General features: G+C 43.7%; 1 protein-coding gene and 1 long non-coding RNA gene across 5 annotated transcripts in view; one reads left to right on the top strand and one right to left on the bottom strand.

Annotated features, from left to right (window-relative positions):
* Window positions 1-15,072, top strand: part of RHOQ (ras homolog family member Q) — a 63,086-nt gene that overhangs the window by 11,687 nt on the left and 36,327 nt on the right. The gene's annotated exons all lie outside the window — the stretch shown is intronic.
* LOC140704322 (uncharacterized) overlaps window positions 4,178-15,072 on the bottom strand; it is a 27,983-nt gene continuing 17,088 nt past the window's right edge. For 2 of the 3 annotated variants that reach the window (XR_013540287.1, XR_013540288.1), the window contains 2 exons: window positions 10,224-10,313; window positions 4,178-9,308 (listed from right to left, as the gene is read on the bottom strand). This is a non-coding gene — a long non-coding RNA (uncharacterized LOC140704322). Of the gene's footprint in view, window positions 9,309-10,223; window positions 15,058-15,072 lie in introns of those variants that run through there. The other variant, XR_013540286.1, reaches the window with a different exon arrangement.

Genomic DNA, 15,072 nt, shown 5'->3' with positions numbered 1-15,072 from the left:
CTGGTTTAGGATTCTGCGGGTCTAGATTTAGGATTTTGTGGGTCTACATTAAATGTATAGCATCCAGCTGTAAGAGCCTCCTTTTCTACTTATAAGCATGTGTGTGGGTGCAATTTGGAACTAATCCACAGTGTACATTGAGGGGGAGGGTTAAACTACCTCTAGTGAATTTGGAGGGCCCGTGCTAAAAACGGAGAGCCCTACTTTGGCACCAATATGGGATTTCCCTCTTTTTTAGCCCCTGTGTTCATAGCAAACTTAAAACAAAGAGGTGGTGGGAAGGTTTAACACTCCCCTAATTGTCTTTGGTGGTTCCAATCCACATAGATCCCACAGAACCATTGTTAAGAGTATGGAAGATCTTGAAGTTAGATGCTATTAATTTGAAATAGAATTTATTGGAACTCTTTATGAAATGCATTGTTTTAAGAAATAGAGCGACAAATGGCACAGTTCTTTCTTTGCTGTTGTTACTGACTATTACACTCATTTCCAGTAGTAGTATTTTAGCTACACTGAGGCATTAGCCATGTAGAATGCACAAAGAAGCAAGCACCATAGCTTTGCCCCCTCAAGCCCTGGTTTTAGTGCCGTCCTATATTTGAAGGGTGTTAAGTCTGAAGAGAGAGAGCTCCACTATCTGTGGATATTTTACACATGTGGAGAAATTTTCAAGTGTTTTTACTGAAGTGGAGAGGCCCCACAAATAACAGAGGAGAGCAAAACACCTTATAAGTGCAGGAGGGTGATGGAAGTAATGATGGCGGCATCAGGGCCAGAGCTTCCTTTTCACATGATTATTGTATGCATTTCTTCATGCTTGAATAGGACTTTGAGGTTTAACAGTGCAGTGAATTGACTATTAAATTAAGTAAGATACCACATTTTTCAATAGTTTAAACTTTATGAATTAACTCATCTTAATGATGTAAAGTTTTTTGTGTTGGCACTACTGCTAATGTTCATCTAAATATATGGCTCTGTATTGCTCATTTAGAAAAACTAAGTAAAATTGTAGCATTCTGAAAATGTTATAAGATAGTCTAAAACTCAATAAAGCCTGGCTCCCAGCACTGAAAAATACAGTCTACAAAAGGTCAACGAGCTCTACCCAGCCACAAGGACCGATGATCACTGCGCAAAAAAGACCAGCTAATGACACGCATCAATGATAGTGACAGATCATCTCTCCCCCTTATCACAACAATACACTCACAACAAAAAACATGCTAATCACCATCATCACACCAATCTCCTGAAAAAGACAAAAGCTGATCTCACAACTATGAACACTCAAATACAGTGGACCCTCGATTTACGGAATTAATCTGTATTGGAATGGTGGCCGCAAGTCAAAAAGTCCGTAGGTCGAGGTTTCATTTCCCATAGGAATGCATTGAAAACCATTTAATCCGTTCCAGACAAAGAAAAAAAAATCCTGGGCTTCCAAAGTTGCACTCTCTGCCTTCTGTCCCTGCTGCCCTCTGCGTCCCATCCCTGCAGGGACGGGAGGCAGAGGGCACTGGGGACAGGAGACAGAGGGTAGCGCGTGCAGCTTTGGAAGCCCGGGAAGCCGAAAGCAACTCTGCGCCCCCTGCCGGCTTTCGGCTTCCTGGGCTTTCAAACCTCTTCCGCTGCCCTCTGTCTCCAGTCCCTATTGCCCTCTTCCTCCTGTCCCCACAGAAACAGGAGGCAGAAGGCAGCAGAGGGAGTTTGGAAGCCCGGAAAGCCAGCAGCGTGTCACGTTCCCAGGGGTTTTAACAGGCAAGAGTCCAATAAACCAGTCCAATGTCAGAAGTACTAGACGCAAAACAGATACCAAAATGCCAGAGGCAAAACACAAACTAGTCAGAAGTCAGGGACCAAAGCTGAGGATCCAGAAGACAAGGTCCAAGATGAGCAGGAGTGTGGATACGAGTCTGAGGAATTGACTTGTTGCTTCCATGAGCTTCCCAGCCATCTAGGAGCTGATTATATAGTGATACAGTCGTTGAACTGCTGGAACCCTTTTGATCCTGTCAATACTCAGGACTAGCTGACCGGATGTTTCTGCAGGCAGCATTCAGGTCATCCTCTGACCTTTGCGTCAGAAGTCTTTGATGAAGTCTAGCCCTTACCCTGGCTACTGGGGGAGGAGAATCTGGTGGTAATTCAGCTGTCTGGACTTCTAATCACTCAGCATTCTCCTCAGCTGTAGTTAACCCCTCAGGTTCTGGATCTTTGGCTGAACTCATGACACAGTGGGCGCGGAGTGGCTTCCGGCTTCCTAGGCTTCCAAAGCTGCACCCCCTGCCCCCTGCCGTGGGGACAGGAGGCAGAGCGCAACGGGGATGGGAGACATAGGGCAGTGGGGATGGGAGGCAGAGGGCAGTGGGGGCAGATTTGAATTTCCCACCCTTTCCCCCTGCCTTTCATAGGTCGAAGCTCCAGCTGCAAGTCAAACCAAAATTTTGTGGCCGGAGCTTTTCGTACCTCAAAATTTTCATAAATAGGGACCTTTGTAAGTCGAGGGTCTAATGCATCCAACAAACTGCACCAGAGCACAGAGTTTTGACTCCTGTCGTCTGAGGATGCCAGAGACTGGCAAAACGTTAGGAAGAAAAACCTTAAAAACACAGCCAAACAGCCCGGAAAACCCACAACAACCGTGTTATAAAATACACTAAAATACCCACCTCACATTTGTTCCACTTATGAAAATCATAACACATAATGAAAACAGTTGAGATAGAGTGTTGCAACCAATCACAATCTATTTCTGCAGAATGAAGTAACCTGCCATACTTCACCATATGTATAAATAAAGCAACTTTGGATTCATCCAAAGAAACCTGATTAAAGTTTTTCTTCACAAAATTAACAAATTTTATATACTTCTAACATGCCATGAGGAGAAGGAGGAGGCGCCGCCACCACCCATGCAGCGAGGGAGCAGCCTGGGTAGGTGGGACTTGTCAGCCTTGGAAGGCAGCCCATCTAGGAGAAGGAAAACTCTGATTTCAAACCTCCACTGCCTTGTGGCTATAGGGGTCAGGGAACTTTTTTACCTTTTACCCCACAAAAAAATTTATATACGTTGACATTACCTCCCCCCTTGGCTCTTGCCGTCTGCTGTCTGAGGCCAACCCCCGCCCCGCCTCTGTGCTCGCCCAGGACCTGTAGCCATTGTCTGGGTAGCCAATCTGGAGCCGCCACACCGCTGGAAAAGTGCGTCCTTGGCGAGGGGAGGCGGGCACTGCAGGGCCAGGAGGTCCACTGGCCATGAGCTCAGGTGAGGCGGGATGGGAAGGGGGCTTTCTCACCAGCGCTCCAGGCAGGTGGGCGTGGGCAGGAAGGAGAGCCCCAGCCAGGGTTCTGCCGGGCAAAGAGTCCAGCTGGCCTGGTACGCCGCCCTCCCCCCCCCCCACTTTGGAGGCGAGGAGGGCAGGTGGGTGCCCTGTGCAGTTCTTCGCCAGGGCTCGCTCTCCCTGCAATGGAACACCTGCCTACATACAGCATAGTCGGAAATAAAATGCCTGGGGGTAAAATGCCTGCTGTAACCATCCTCATTACCCCCAGGATTTTCATTTTTACCCCATTTGGGGTAATTTACCCCTGTTTCCTGACCACTGGGCTATATCCATTCCTGGAAAAGGCTTCAGGAGTAAACCTCGAGGCAAAATCCGGAGCTGGAGTCCCGGAGCCAGTTCATGTTGTTCTGGCAACTCCTGCGACACCGCTGGAACCAGTTGTATTGGCTCTTGCCTTTCCATTGGACTATTTCAGCGATGTGGAGAGGAGGGATTTGCTGCTTGGGTAACAGTCTATCCTCCATATTATTCTACCCAGGCTTCTTGCTCTGGAGAGGACACTCCAGCTTCACATACAGCATTGAAGTCCATACAGAGCACATTACCATAATCTCTCGAGACTGAAGGACTGCCTGTGATATACCCACCTCATCTCAGAGATTGACTTCTTGTTCAGAATCTTGGAAACAGTGGTTTATGGCTATAGAAAAAAATGTGAGTGGGTGAGAGTGTGCTTAGGGGCACACACATCAAAAGTTCATATTGAAGATAACTAGATCTTCTGGAAGTATTCAAAGCTCCATGGAGCAGAAAATAAGCAACGCATTTGCTGATCAAACTTTGAAAGCTTATTTCATTCAGCAGCTGTAGTGACAGGTTTTTATTTTGCAGAAGTAAATGGGAAATGTCATTCTTTGTGCATGTGTAATTCTACAGTTACACGTTTTTCCAAAGGTGGAATCTAGTTGCTTTTTTGGTTGCCAAAAAGATATTTAGGATGGTTTCTAAGACTTCATGATTGGGAAAACTGAAATTGGGGTTGGGGGGAGAACCATATTGGCAAATATTGTATTGTGCAGGTGTTGGCATGGTTAGAGGCAATGTTTTCCCTAACAACTTAAATGCTAATCGATATTCAGAAATTTCCCACTGACTTAAATACTAGTGTACACTTAAATGATAATCAGTTCAGCTGGTTTCCATGTTTATTTGTTGTTTGGTAGGCAGGGGCATTTCTCTCTCTTTTTTTTTCTTTTTTGGCAGATATTCAGTTTACACCAGTTTGTGTGCAATTAAACATGACAATTAAACATTTCTCTGTGTGGACGGTAACAGCAATTTAATCTGATTTGTTTTAATCTAAAACAGATCAAATTGAGTATGCATGCCAGTGTAGTCACACCCTGAGAGGTGAGGAAAGCAACAAAGAACCATTAGCAACCCCTCCCAAAATGCATAGTCTGGCAATATATTTATTAGAACCAACCAAAACATCACTTTCACATTGTCCAGAGCTTTTTGTCAGGTTAGATGGTACAGGGGGAAAAAGAGACGCTAGGCATATATTTTGTGATGAGAAGAGAAGACTCCCTGGAAAAGACGCTGATGTTAGGAAAGTGTGAAGGCAGGAGGAGAAGGGGACGACAGAGGACGAGATGGTTGGACAGTGTCATCGAAGCGACCAACATGAATTTGACCCAACTCCGGGACGCAGTGGAAGACAGGAGGGTCTGGCGTGCTCTGGTCCATGGGATCACAAAGACATGACTTAACGACCAAACAACAAATCAGTAACATTTGGTCACCTGTATTCTTTTGCTTCTGGACTGTGCACATCTAGAATAGAATTAACATTAAAATCAACTCATGAATAAAGCAAATACAGATATCTGAGTTGATGTTTGTTTATTTATTTATTTATTTATTTATTTAATTTATATCCCGCCTATCTGGACTATAAGTCCACTCTAGGCGGCTAGTCCACTCTAGGCGGCTAGTCTTCGCTATTTCCAGACTCAAGGAACCACTAGGTTTTCTTCTTCCCAGTTGGCTTTGCTAGAAATCAAATGGTATTAGCTTAATGTTCTAGACAAGCGAGCCTCTACTTTACATTTTGGGACAGAGTATACTAGGAGACCTTACACTAGAAGCTTTAGCCCAATTTTGGTAGTGGTGGTGGGGCATATAAAGATTTAGGTTAGATGTTGTGGCCATAAGGCCTACTTCTAAGACTCAGTGTCAAGAAGGGAAGTGGCAAACTGAATGAATTGTTAAGTGCTATACAGATAATTGAGTTGCATCTAGGATTCTGGGAGAAAGGTGCCAATATTGTCCCAATACTCTTGTTAATATCCTGGTGTTATTTGGTCTTTATATCAAGATGCAGGAAAAAGCACAATGGTGCTTTGAGGCTAGATGTGGTTTCTGTAACACGCACGCACGCGCGCGCGCGCACACACACACACACACACACACACCCTCAAGTTTAACGCCAAAAAATTAACATTATTCAAAACCAGAAGTGGATATATAGCGACTTCTGTTTTACTTATTTTTTTAAAATCACATTTGTCGCCATCTGTGCAGTTTCTGTAGGATTGTATGGAGAGAACTTTGTTCCCTGGACCCACCCAGTTCATGTACTTTTTTTCCCTCTTAATGGTTCAATGTAGTAAGTCACTATTATTCCCATTTTAATGGTGGGAAATTGAGGATAAGATAGTCATGGAAATGCATGGAGCAAGTCACTGTTGTTTCCATTTTAAAGATTAGGAATTGAGGCTAAGATAGTCTCTAAAATAGCCACTTACCTAGTAATCAGTGTTATGTGCTACCAAGTTGATTCTATCTTAGGGCAACCTTCCTAGGATTATCTAGTTATGAGCTATTCAGAAATGGTTAACCTATCATTCCTGCCACCTGTGGCTGCAGACGTAGTGTGATGCATACCCCTTTCAGCCACATGTGCTTTTTGTGATCTCAGCTGGTGTCTCTTCCACATTTGCTTACAGGAGGCACAGTGGGGAGTTGAACCTTCAGTCACTACAAAATTGGAAGCCTGTGTGTACAGCAGCACTGAATCTCCCTTTCTTCCCCTAAATATCTCCCATGCCCCCCCCCCCCAGAGAGGTCTCTCTGGAGCAGACTGAGGAGGTATACGAGGGGCTGAGAGGGCTGGAGAATTAGTTTTGCTACTAGTGCCTTTTTTTGCTGGTGGAAAGGCACAGTCCCCATGCCAGTTAGGGGGCTACGGTTGTAGACTTCTCTGTCTCATATGCTCATGTTCATTGTCTAGATGTCAGGGCACTAAATGACATCTGTCTGAAGAACAATGGAGTTCTTTCAATGAGCGGATCCTTTTCATGTGTATAATGCATCAGAGAGAGTGTTTTGGAAGCTCAAATCATGGTTCATTATTATTAGTGCAATCCATGTTTGATGGTCCATCCTGGACTTGGAAATATTACTTTTTTGGACTCCAGCTTCCAGAATTCACCAGATAACATGATCATGGGCCATATTCTCGAAACTGTAGCCCCCCAAAAATAACTTTTCCAAATCCTGGGCAGTTCTGACTCATATCTTTATTGAGTGATCAGAGGAGGGTGCCTTAGCACTTTTTTTCTTTCATGCCACCTCAAAGCTGATTGTACAAAAAATTTTGTTTTAAAGCTAATATAGTTTTCCAAATTTATATAACTTGTAACAGTTGCAGGATTAAGCTTTCTTTGTTGCAGACTTGACTTAATGTTCATACCAACTTTTACCAAGTAGTTATTCTTAAGATCACAGAACTCCTCCCTTACTCTGTTCTTTCCCATCTCTACTTTCCTGAGACTTTTCATAGTCTTTGACTATACTTCTGTTTATGTAGCACCTTTAGAACGTTTATGCTAATAGTATTTCCAATATAAATTAAACTGTTCTCCAAAAGAAAAGAAAATGATCCATGACACAGCCTTTTGATTTGTATCTTTAAAAGATAACCCTAAAACATCAAAGATGATAAAAAAAGAACTGGCATTTTTGGAGGTTCTCATTAGGCAGCCATTCCAAGGAAAGAGATTATAACATGTTTCTGTAACTATGACTCTCCTGTTCTCCTTGACTATAGAGAAGGACTGCCTAGATACTCTTTTTTAGCGCCACTAATGGCTATCCTTCAGTATAGGAAGGTTGGCTTTCTTTGTCAGCTCTGACCAATGTCTATTTTTGGTTCCCTTTTTAAAAACAGATGGTTCCGATTGAGAGTCTTTTCTCTTACAATTCTTTGCCACAAGCTGCAAGAGCAACAGATGGTTAGCAATGCAGTTATTACAAAATGTAAGATCTTTCTTCAGAACTGTGCAATCTTTTGTGATCCTTAACCAGATTTCCCCACCCCAGCTGGTAGGTCCTTTGTCTTTTAAAAGTCATCCTTATGTTGTAAAAGATGCAGTCAGAACAGGCCTTTTCACGGAAACTGAAGGGATGGGGAGAGTAATTTCCTTTGTCAGATATTGATTGACAATAGTTCCAAAATGTGCCTATGGCAGGCTTTCAATTTTACCACCCGAAGATGGGCCTAAACTGAAGATGGGCCTAAACTGTTGGGATTATTTCCTGGACTGATTTTTTGGGGCATGATTGGTAAAACTCATTGCTTGAAAGTAATTATTTACAAGTAGCATAGTTAGCATTCAGTACCAAAATGTAACTGTAATTGCAAACGTGCATTTTAGATGTACTGAGTAATAGTTGAGTTACAGACAGGTAGGTGTCAAAGGTAACAGCTAGTTATTTCCAAAACTTACTTTTAACTTCATTTTCATGCATTTTTAGAGACTTTTTGACTGAAATGTCTCAGTATTTTTGCCATTTTCTTACATGGCCAGGGAAATAATCATTTTTTTCTTTTGTATTTTTATAAATATTTCCGAAATACTCTGATTTTTTTCTAGCCTTTTTTAAATGACAGAGCAATGTATCAACAAATTACTTATCTGACCAGAATAATAATAATGGCACTCTGGCTGCTGAGAAGTAATGGAAACAACAAGTTCCTTTTAAAATGTAGTGCTCAAAGTCCCGGCTCTGGTAAAATCTGGGAGTAAAGGTTTGTTTTGAGGTAAATGAATTTACCCTGTCATGTTCCTTAATTGATACATCTAGAATTGTGTGGATTTGTATTTTTGGACAACATGGAATTTTGGGAGCTGTAGTTCAAACAACAGATTTACAGGTTGAAAATCTATTCCATCACAGGTTGAAGTTGTTGGTTTTCTACCAGAGTATATGCAGACTGGAGCCATTGAGGGGCTTTAGTGCCAATCTGTGGATTATTCTGGCACTGTTTTTATGCTCACTGCCTATCCATAAGAGCCACAGCTGGGCTAGGACATGTTGATATCTGAGGCAATGCAGCAAATATTGTCTCTCCCCAACTATGTACTATCCAAAGGCAAACAGATTGTTTTGGCACCTGTGAAGCAGTAAAAACATAAAAATAAGGAAGTAAATAGCTAATGACGTGCTGACTTTTTATTGAGCCCACAGTCTACTGTCAGAGTGGCTGACTCATTCTTAAGCAGCCATTCTCAACCTTTTCTTGGCCATGGCCATAAACATAATATGAAAGAAATATACACTAATCAGCCACAACATTAAAACTGTGGATAAGTTGTGAATAGCGTTGATTATATTGTTACAATGGCACCTGTCAAGGGATGGGATATATTAGGCAGCAAGTGAACAGTTCTTGAATTTTCTGTGTTGGAAGCAAGCGAACAAGATCTGAGTGACTTTGACAAAGGCCAAATAGTGAAAGGTAGATGACTGGGTCAGAGCATCTCCAAAATGGCAAGTGTTATGGGGTGTTCCCAGTATGCAGTGGTTAGTACCTACCAAAAGTGGTGCAAGGAGTTGCACCAGTGAACTTGCATCAGGGTCACGGATGCCCAAGGCTCATTGATGCACGTGGGGAGTGAAGGCTAGCCTGTCTGGTTCCATCACACAGAAGGGCTACGGTAGCTTGCATTGCTGAAAAACAATGATGGCCATGTTAAAAAGCTGTCAGAACACATAGCATCGCAGTTTACTTCATGTGGAGGTGCATAGCCATATTACAGTCAGAGTGCCCATTCTGACTCCTGTCTACTGTCGAAAGCACCTATGATTACATGAATGTCAGAACTAGACCATGGAACAATGAAAGAAGCTTGCCTAGCTTTCTTTTAGATCAGGTGGATGGCTGGGTGCATGTGTATCATTTAACTGGGGAAGAGATGAGGGTAGGATGCACTATGGAAAGAAGTCCGGTTGGCAGAGGCAGTGTTATGCTCTGGCAATGTTCTGCTGGGAAACCTTGTTCTTTGGCATTCATGTGGATGTTACTTTAAGACGTACCACATTCCTAGAGATTATTGCAGACCATGTACATCCCTTCATGACAGTGGTATTTCCTAATGGTAGTGGCCTATTATAGCAGGATAAAGCACCTTGCCACACTGCAGAAATAGTTCAGGAATTGTTTGAGGAACATGACAAAGTGTTCAAAAGTGTTGCTTTGGCCTCCAAATTCCCTAGATCTCAATCTGATTGAGCATCTATGGGATATGCTGGAATACCAAATCCGATCCATGGAGGCTTCACCTTGCAACTTGCAGGATCTACTGCTAATGTCAGATAAAACAGGACACATTCAGAGGTCTTGTGGAGTTCATGTCTTGATGCATCAGAGCTGTTTTGGAAACATGAGGGGGACCTACATGGTATTAGGCAGGTGGTTCTAATGTTGTGGCTGATCAGTGTCAGCTGAATCAAGTTTGTATGCGTCACATAATGAACCTTATAAGGTGATGTGTGAAGATTTGTTTCCAGTTTGTGGCCTGCTTCAAATGTGCCCCCTTCAACTATGGTCGCCATTGAAAATGAATGGTTGAAAGAAGGCCTTACTGTGGGAAGAAATGGTTCATGGTGATGCATGAAGGGGGACAGCTCAGTTCCTGTTGCCAGGTCCAGGGCCATAACTAGCAATTCTATCACCTGGGAAGAAGTACAAAATGTGACTTCAAATAAATTTCATAATGTGAAAATAATACAGAAGTAATTTCAGCACTGATCACCTTCCAGCACCTCCCTTCCTCCATGGGGATCAGTGGTAGTGACTGAGCTACAAAAACAAATAAAAATGTGTTCTTTCTTTCTCTGGACATCATATAATACTCTGTTTCCCCGAAAATAAGACCTAACCTGAAAACAAGCCCTAGTATGATTTTTCAGGATGCTCGTAATATAAGCCCTACCCCAAAAATAACCCCCAGTGAAGTGAAACCCTGCCCTCCACCATTGTGCACAACCAGAAAATGACATGACTGTAAAATAAAACATCCCCTGAAAATAAGCCCTAATGTGTTTTTTGTAGCAAAATTTAATATAAGACCCTGTATTATTTCCGGGGAAACAGGGTATATATTAATAAGCTTCCCTTTTTTCATCTAGCTAAGAGGTGTGGTCTACCAAGATCCAGGTGGACATGCCCTTTGACAGGAAATGTCTGGTATGGCCACATGATACAGGTAGACCAGCCCTTCATTTGAGCAGGAGGCCTGATTATTGAACCTGGGATAAACCTGTCCTCTGCTGCTTCAGTTAGGCTTGGTACGTTGCCCACTTTTCCTTTGTTCTGCCCTGGCAGCTTGGTCTACTTGCTACGAAGCTTGTCAAAAAAGAACTAGAAGCCTCATATACTTCCAATTTCCTGTGTTATTAGACCAGGCTGCCAAGTGGGTCTTGAATGTTTGGGAGAAGGGTTGTACTCTCTAAATTTCACACCCTGGGCATTGTTCCGCCTAGTTATGGCCCTGATCAAGCTCCATTCCTCCTGAAACCTTGGCCAGCTACTGTCTATGGATTTGTTTGTCCTTATGTATTTATCCTGAATTCCAGTTTAATGAGTATAGTTCAGATTTTTTAGCTCTCTATGGAAGAAGATTCAAGAACAATGTGTAATGGTGTCCATAAAACTATTCATGTAAATAGGGATACAATATTATAAAAGCAACACATTGCCATAACAGAATGCAACATAATTGAGCAGCTAATAAAAAACCTTCAAAGAATAAAACCGATTAAAATTAATACTAAAATTGGCACATACACAGTGTGCTGCAGTTTTCAGTTTCTTCAGGCTGGTTACTTCTTTTTACTGTGCTAACCAGTGTGCATGCTTGAGCTTGGGCAGCAGGATGCATGTTTACTATGTTATCAATGCCAAATATCTTGATGTCTTTTTCTTCTACTGATATATGTGTGAGCTCTTGTGCATTGATTAAACATTGCAAGGAAAAACTCTCTATACAATCACATGTGCAATCTCTTCCCCCCATTATCTTTCTGTTGTTTTCCTTTATCAGTGTACACAGTGTACAATGGCTTTTTATCAGTGTGTGCATCAAAAGACATAGAGGAACTGAAAAAATGACCAGAGTTTTGTGACATCTTAAAGCCTTAATATTTTTTTTTATCCTGTGAGCTTTTATGGGCTGGAATTGTTTTAAAGGGATGAAGTATAATCCCCAGTTGTCAGATACATATTTTTATTTTTATTTTTATTTATTTTATTTTTTATTTTTTCATTCTAAATGAAATCCATCCAATCTCACAGTGGCTCTCTCTCCCCGCAGGGAGCAAGGATCTGTTTTAATGGTCCACCCTCAAAGGTTATTGGATCCTATAGGATTCCAGGATACTATGAGAGGGATTCTGGCTGATTTGACTGGCGCTCCTGTCGAGGCTCTGGTTGATAGCTGGCTGGCCGCCGCCACCAGGGCTGTTGACACAATCGCACCTAAATGCCCTCTCCAGCGCAGAGATCGCCCTTCGCCCTGGTTTAATCCAGAGTTGCTATCAATGAAGTGAAATAGGAGAAGGCTAGAGCGCATATGGGGGCGGAACCCGACTGAAAATAATCAAATAACTGTCAGGATTGTGAGTAACCTGTACCAATCTAAGGTGAAGGCTGCTAGTCGATCTTACTTCGCTGTCCGGATAAGCGAAGCCTCCAACCAGCAGGCGGAACTTTTCCGTATAGTCCGCAATCTATCCGGAGTTATAGTGACTGGTTTCCCACTAGCACCTCACCTGACCAATTTGTAGCCTTTTTAAAATCAAAAGTGGAGGCCATCTGCCGAGATCTTAGCCCCTATATGAAAACAGTGGATCAAGCAGAGACGTCCAGCCTGATGAGACTTAGCCACTTTCAGCCTATGACGTCAGATATGGTGGACAGAGTGCTTGATCGCTGTTGCACCATGTCCTCCTCCCTTGATCCTTGCCCGGCCTGGCTAATCAAAGCAACCAGGCCTATAGCATCTGAATGGGCTACGGCAATAGTTAATGGGTCTCTCCAGGAGGACAAGATTCCCCTTGCCCTCAAGGAGACAGTTATTAAGTCCATTAAGAAGAAACCGAGCTTGGCGGTGGACAATATTGGTAATTATAGGCCTGTTGGCAATGTTTCTTTCCTCAGCAAGGTAGGTGAGAGGGTGGTGGCCGATCAGCTGCAGGCTCTTCTGGATGAAACCAATGCCCTGGATCCATTCCAGTTGGGCTTCAGGATGTGCCACAGCACGGAAATGGCATTGGTTGCCCTGTTTGATGACCTACTGAGGGAGGCCAACAGGGGCAAAATGTCTCTGCTGGTCCTCCTCGATATCTCAGCCGCCTTTGATGCTGTCGACCACGACATTCTCCTGGGGAGGCTCTCCGAGTTGGGGTGGCCTGGTTCTTGCCTGGCTCTGTTCCTTCTTGGAGGACCATCCCCAAAGAGTGCAGATTGGAGAGACTTTCAATTGTGGGGTTCTGCAGGGCTCGATTATCTCTCCAACGCTATTTAACATCTATATGAGGCCACTGGGAGGGAGTCATCAGGGGATGTGGGGCTTCGTGTCATCAGTACACTGATGATAGCTGTACATCTTTTTCCAACAACAGCGGATGTTGTTTTGTCCCTTGAGTGCTGCCTGGGGGCTGTTCAGCAATGGATGTAGTTGAATGGACTGAGGCTGAATCCGGGCAAGATGGAGGTCCTTCGGGTGGGTGTCCAAGCCATCAGTGGTCTGGGAAACTCCCTCTCATTTGGGGGGGAATGACTCTTACCACTAAGAGTGAGGTTCGCAGTTTGGGTGTACATCTGGACCCGGTGCTCCCCATGGAGACCACGGTGTCGTCACTGGTCCATTCCGCACTTTTCCACATTCAGTGGATTGCCCAGCTGCGTCCCTATCTTTCACCCTCGTATGTTGCCTTTAAGAAGTTTTTGGGGTACATGCACTCGTAGTCTCAAGATAAGACTACTGTAATGTGCTCTATGTCGGGCTGCCTTTGAGACTGACGCCGAAACTTCAGATGGTACAGAATGCGGCAGCTAGACTTCTGACCAGGGTGAAAAGGTACCATCATATTTCCCCCACTCTGGCCGCCTTGCATTAGCTCCTCAATTGCTTCCAAGTTGATTTCAAAGTTCTTACAATTACATATAAAGCCCTAAATGGTTTAGGACCTCAATATCTGGCAAAGTGCCTTCTCCCACCCAATTCTGCCAGAGTTGCTCGTTCTATCCAGGCAAGGTGGCTGAGGGGCCTAACGCCAAGGGAGGTCCGGAATGAAAGAACGAGGAACCGGGCCTTCTCGGCAGTGGCCCCTTGCCAAGTTTTTTTCCAGAGCTCTAAAAGTATAGTGACTATGTCAGAGGAAGAGAATTTTGGAAGAATCCCTATGTTTGTCTCTAGTTTTCTCCTCTCACATGGCAATATTTTTTTTTGACTTATATTTAATAGCTAAATGGGACTTTACTGGGTTTTTCATGATGCAGAAGCAGCACTAATGAGCAGCTTCAAGGATGCCATTCTGTCTGGTGTTCTGTTCACACTAGGCATCTGAACAAGGTGATATTTAGTGTTTCACTCATCATGTTGAGACCATTTGTGATTGTCATCACTTCCAATCCATTACATGGCTTTTGATTCCCATTTGGCACACTTGTTCAGTGGGTTAGAGCACCTGTCTGTGGAGCCAGGGGCTAGGAGTTGGATTTTCCACTGTGTCTTTTGGGAGAAAAAATCAGCCTACATGGCCTTGAGCAATCTGAGTTGAGCTGCTCTTTTGTCACATTCTAGAGATGGGCATGAACCTCAGTTCGAAAGTTTGTATTGGTTCATATGAACAGTTCCACAGGTGCCACATGTTCCGTTTCCCCGATCCCTAGCTGGATTCCCCACTTACCAGCTGTTGTGCAGTCCTCTCCTCCTCCTCTTTGGCTGTGTGACCAGTCTCCAGAAGAGCAAAGGCTTACCTGCCCCAACTCCTTGGCTGATGTCCCACTCAGACAAGGAGGCAGGACAGGCAAATCTGTAGTACTGCTGGGGACTGGTCGAACAGCTGAACAGGGGGAAGAGAGGAGCATGCTCTACCTGGTGAATGGGTAATTGAGAGGTAGGGATTGAAATGTGTGGCACCTATGGTGCCATGCATACAAACCAGCGTAAACCTCCAAACCAAGGTACAGTACTTGCCTATCCTTATCCCATTGTAATTATACTGCTAAACACAGTCATCCTCAAAAGACCCAACAAGTAAGCAGACCAGAAACTTTCAGATTCACAGTGTAGTTGGAGAATGCTCCTTTTCTGGACTGCAGCTCCCAGAAGTCCTCAGTCAGCATGTCTAGTGGACATATTGGCTGGCATTCTGGGGTGAATCCAAAAAGGAACATGTCCAAGCTTTGATCCTGAGTTCGGAGGAT

Source organism: Pogona vitticeps, chromosome 1 (genome assembly GCF_051106095.1).
Source record: "Pogona vitticeps strain Pit_001003342236 chromosome 1, PviZW2.1, whole genome shotgun sequence".
Classification (NCBI taxonomy): domain Eukaryota; kingdom Metazoa; phylum Chordata; class Lepidosauria; order Squamata; family Agamidae; genus Pogona; species Pogona vitticeps.
This window is presented reverse-complemented; position numbering and strand designations above follow the sequence as displayed.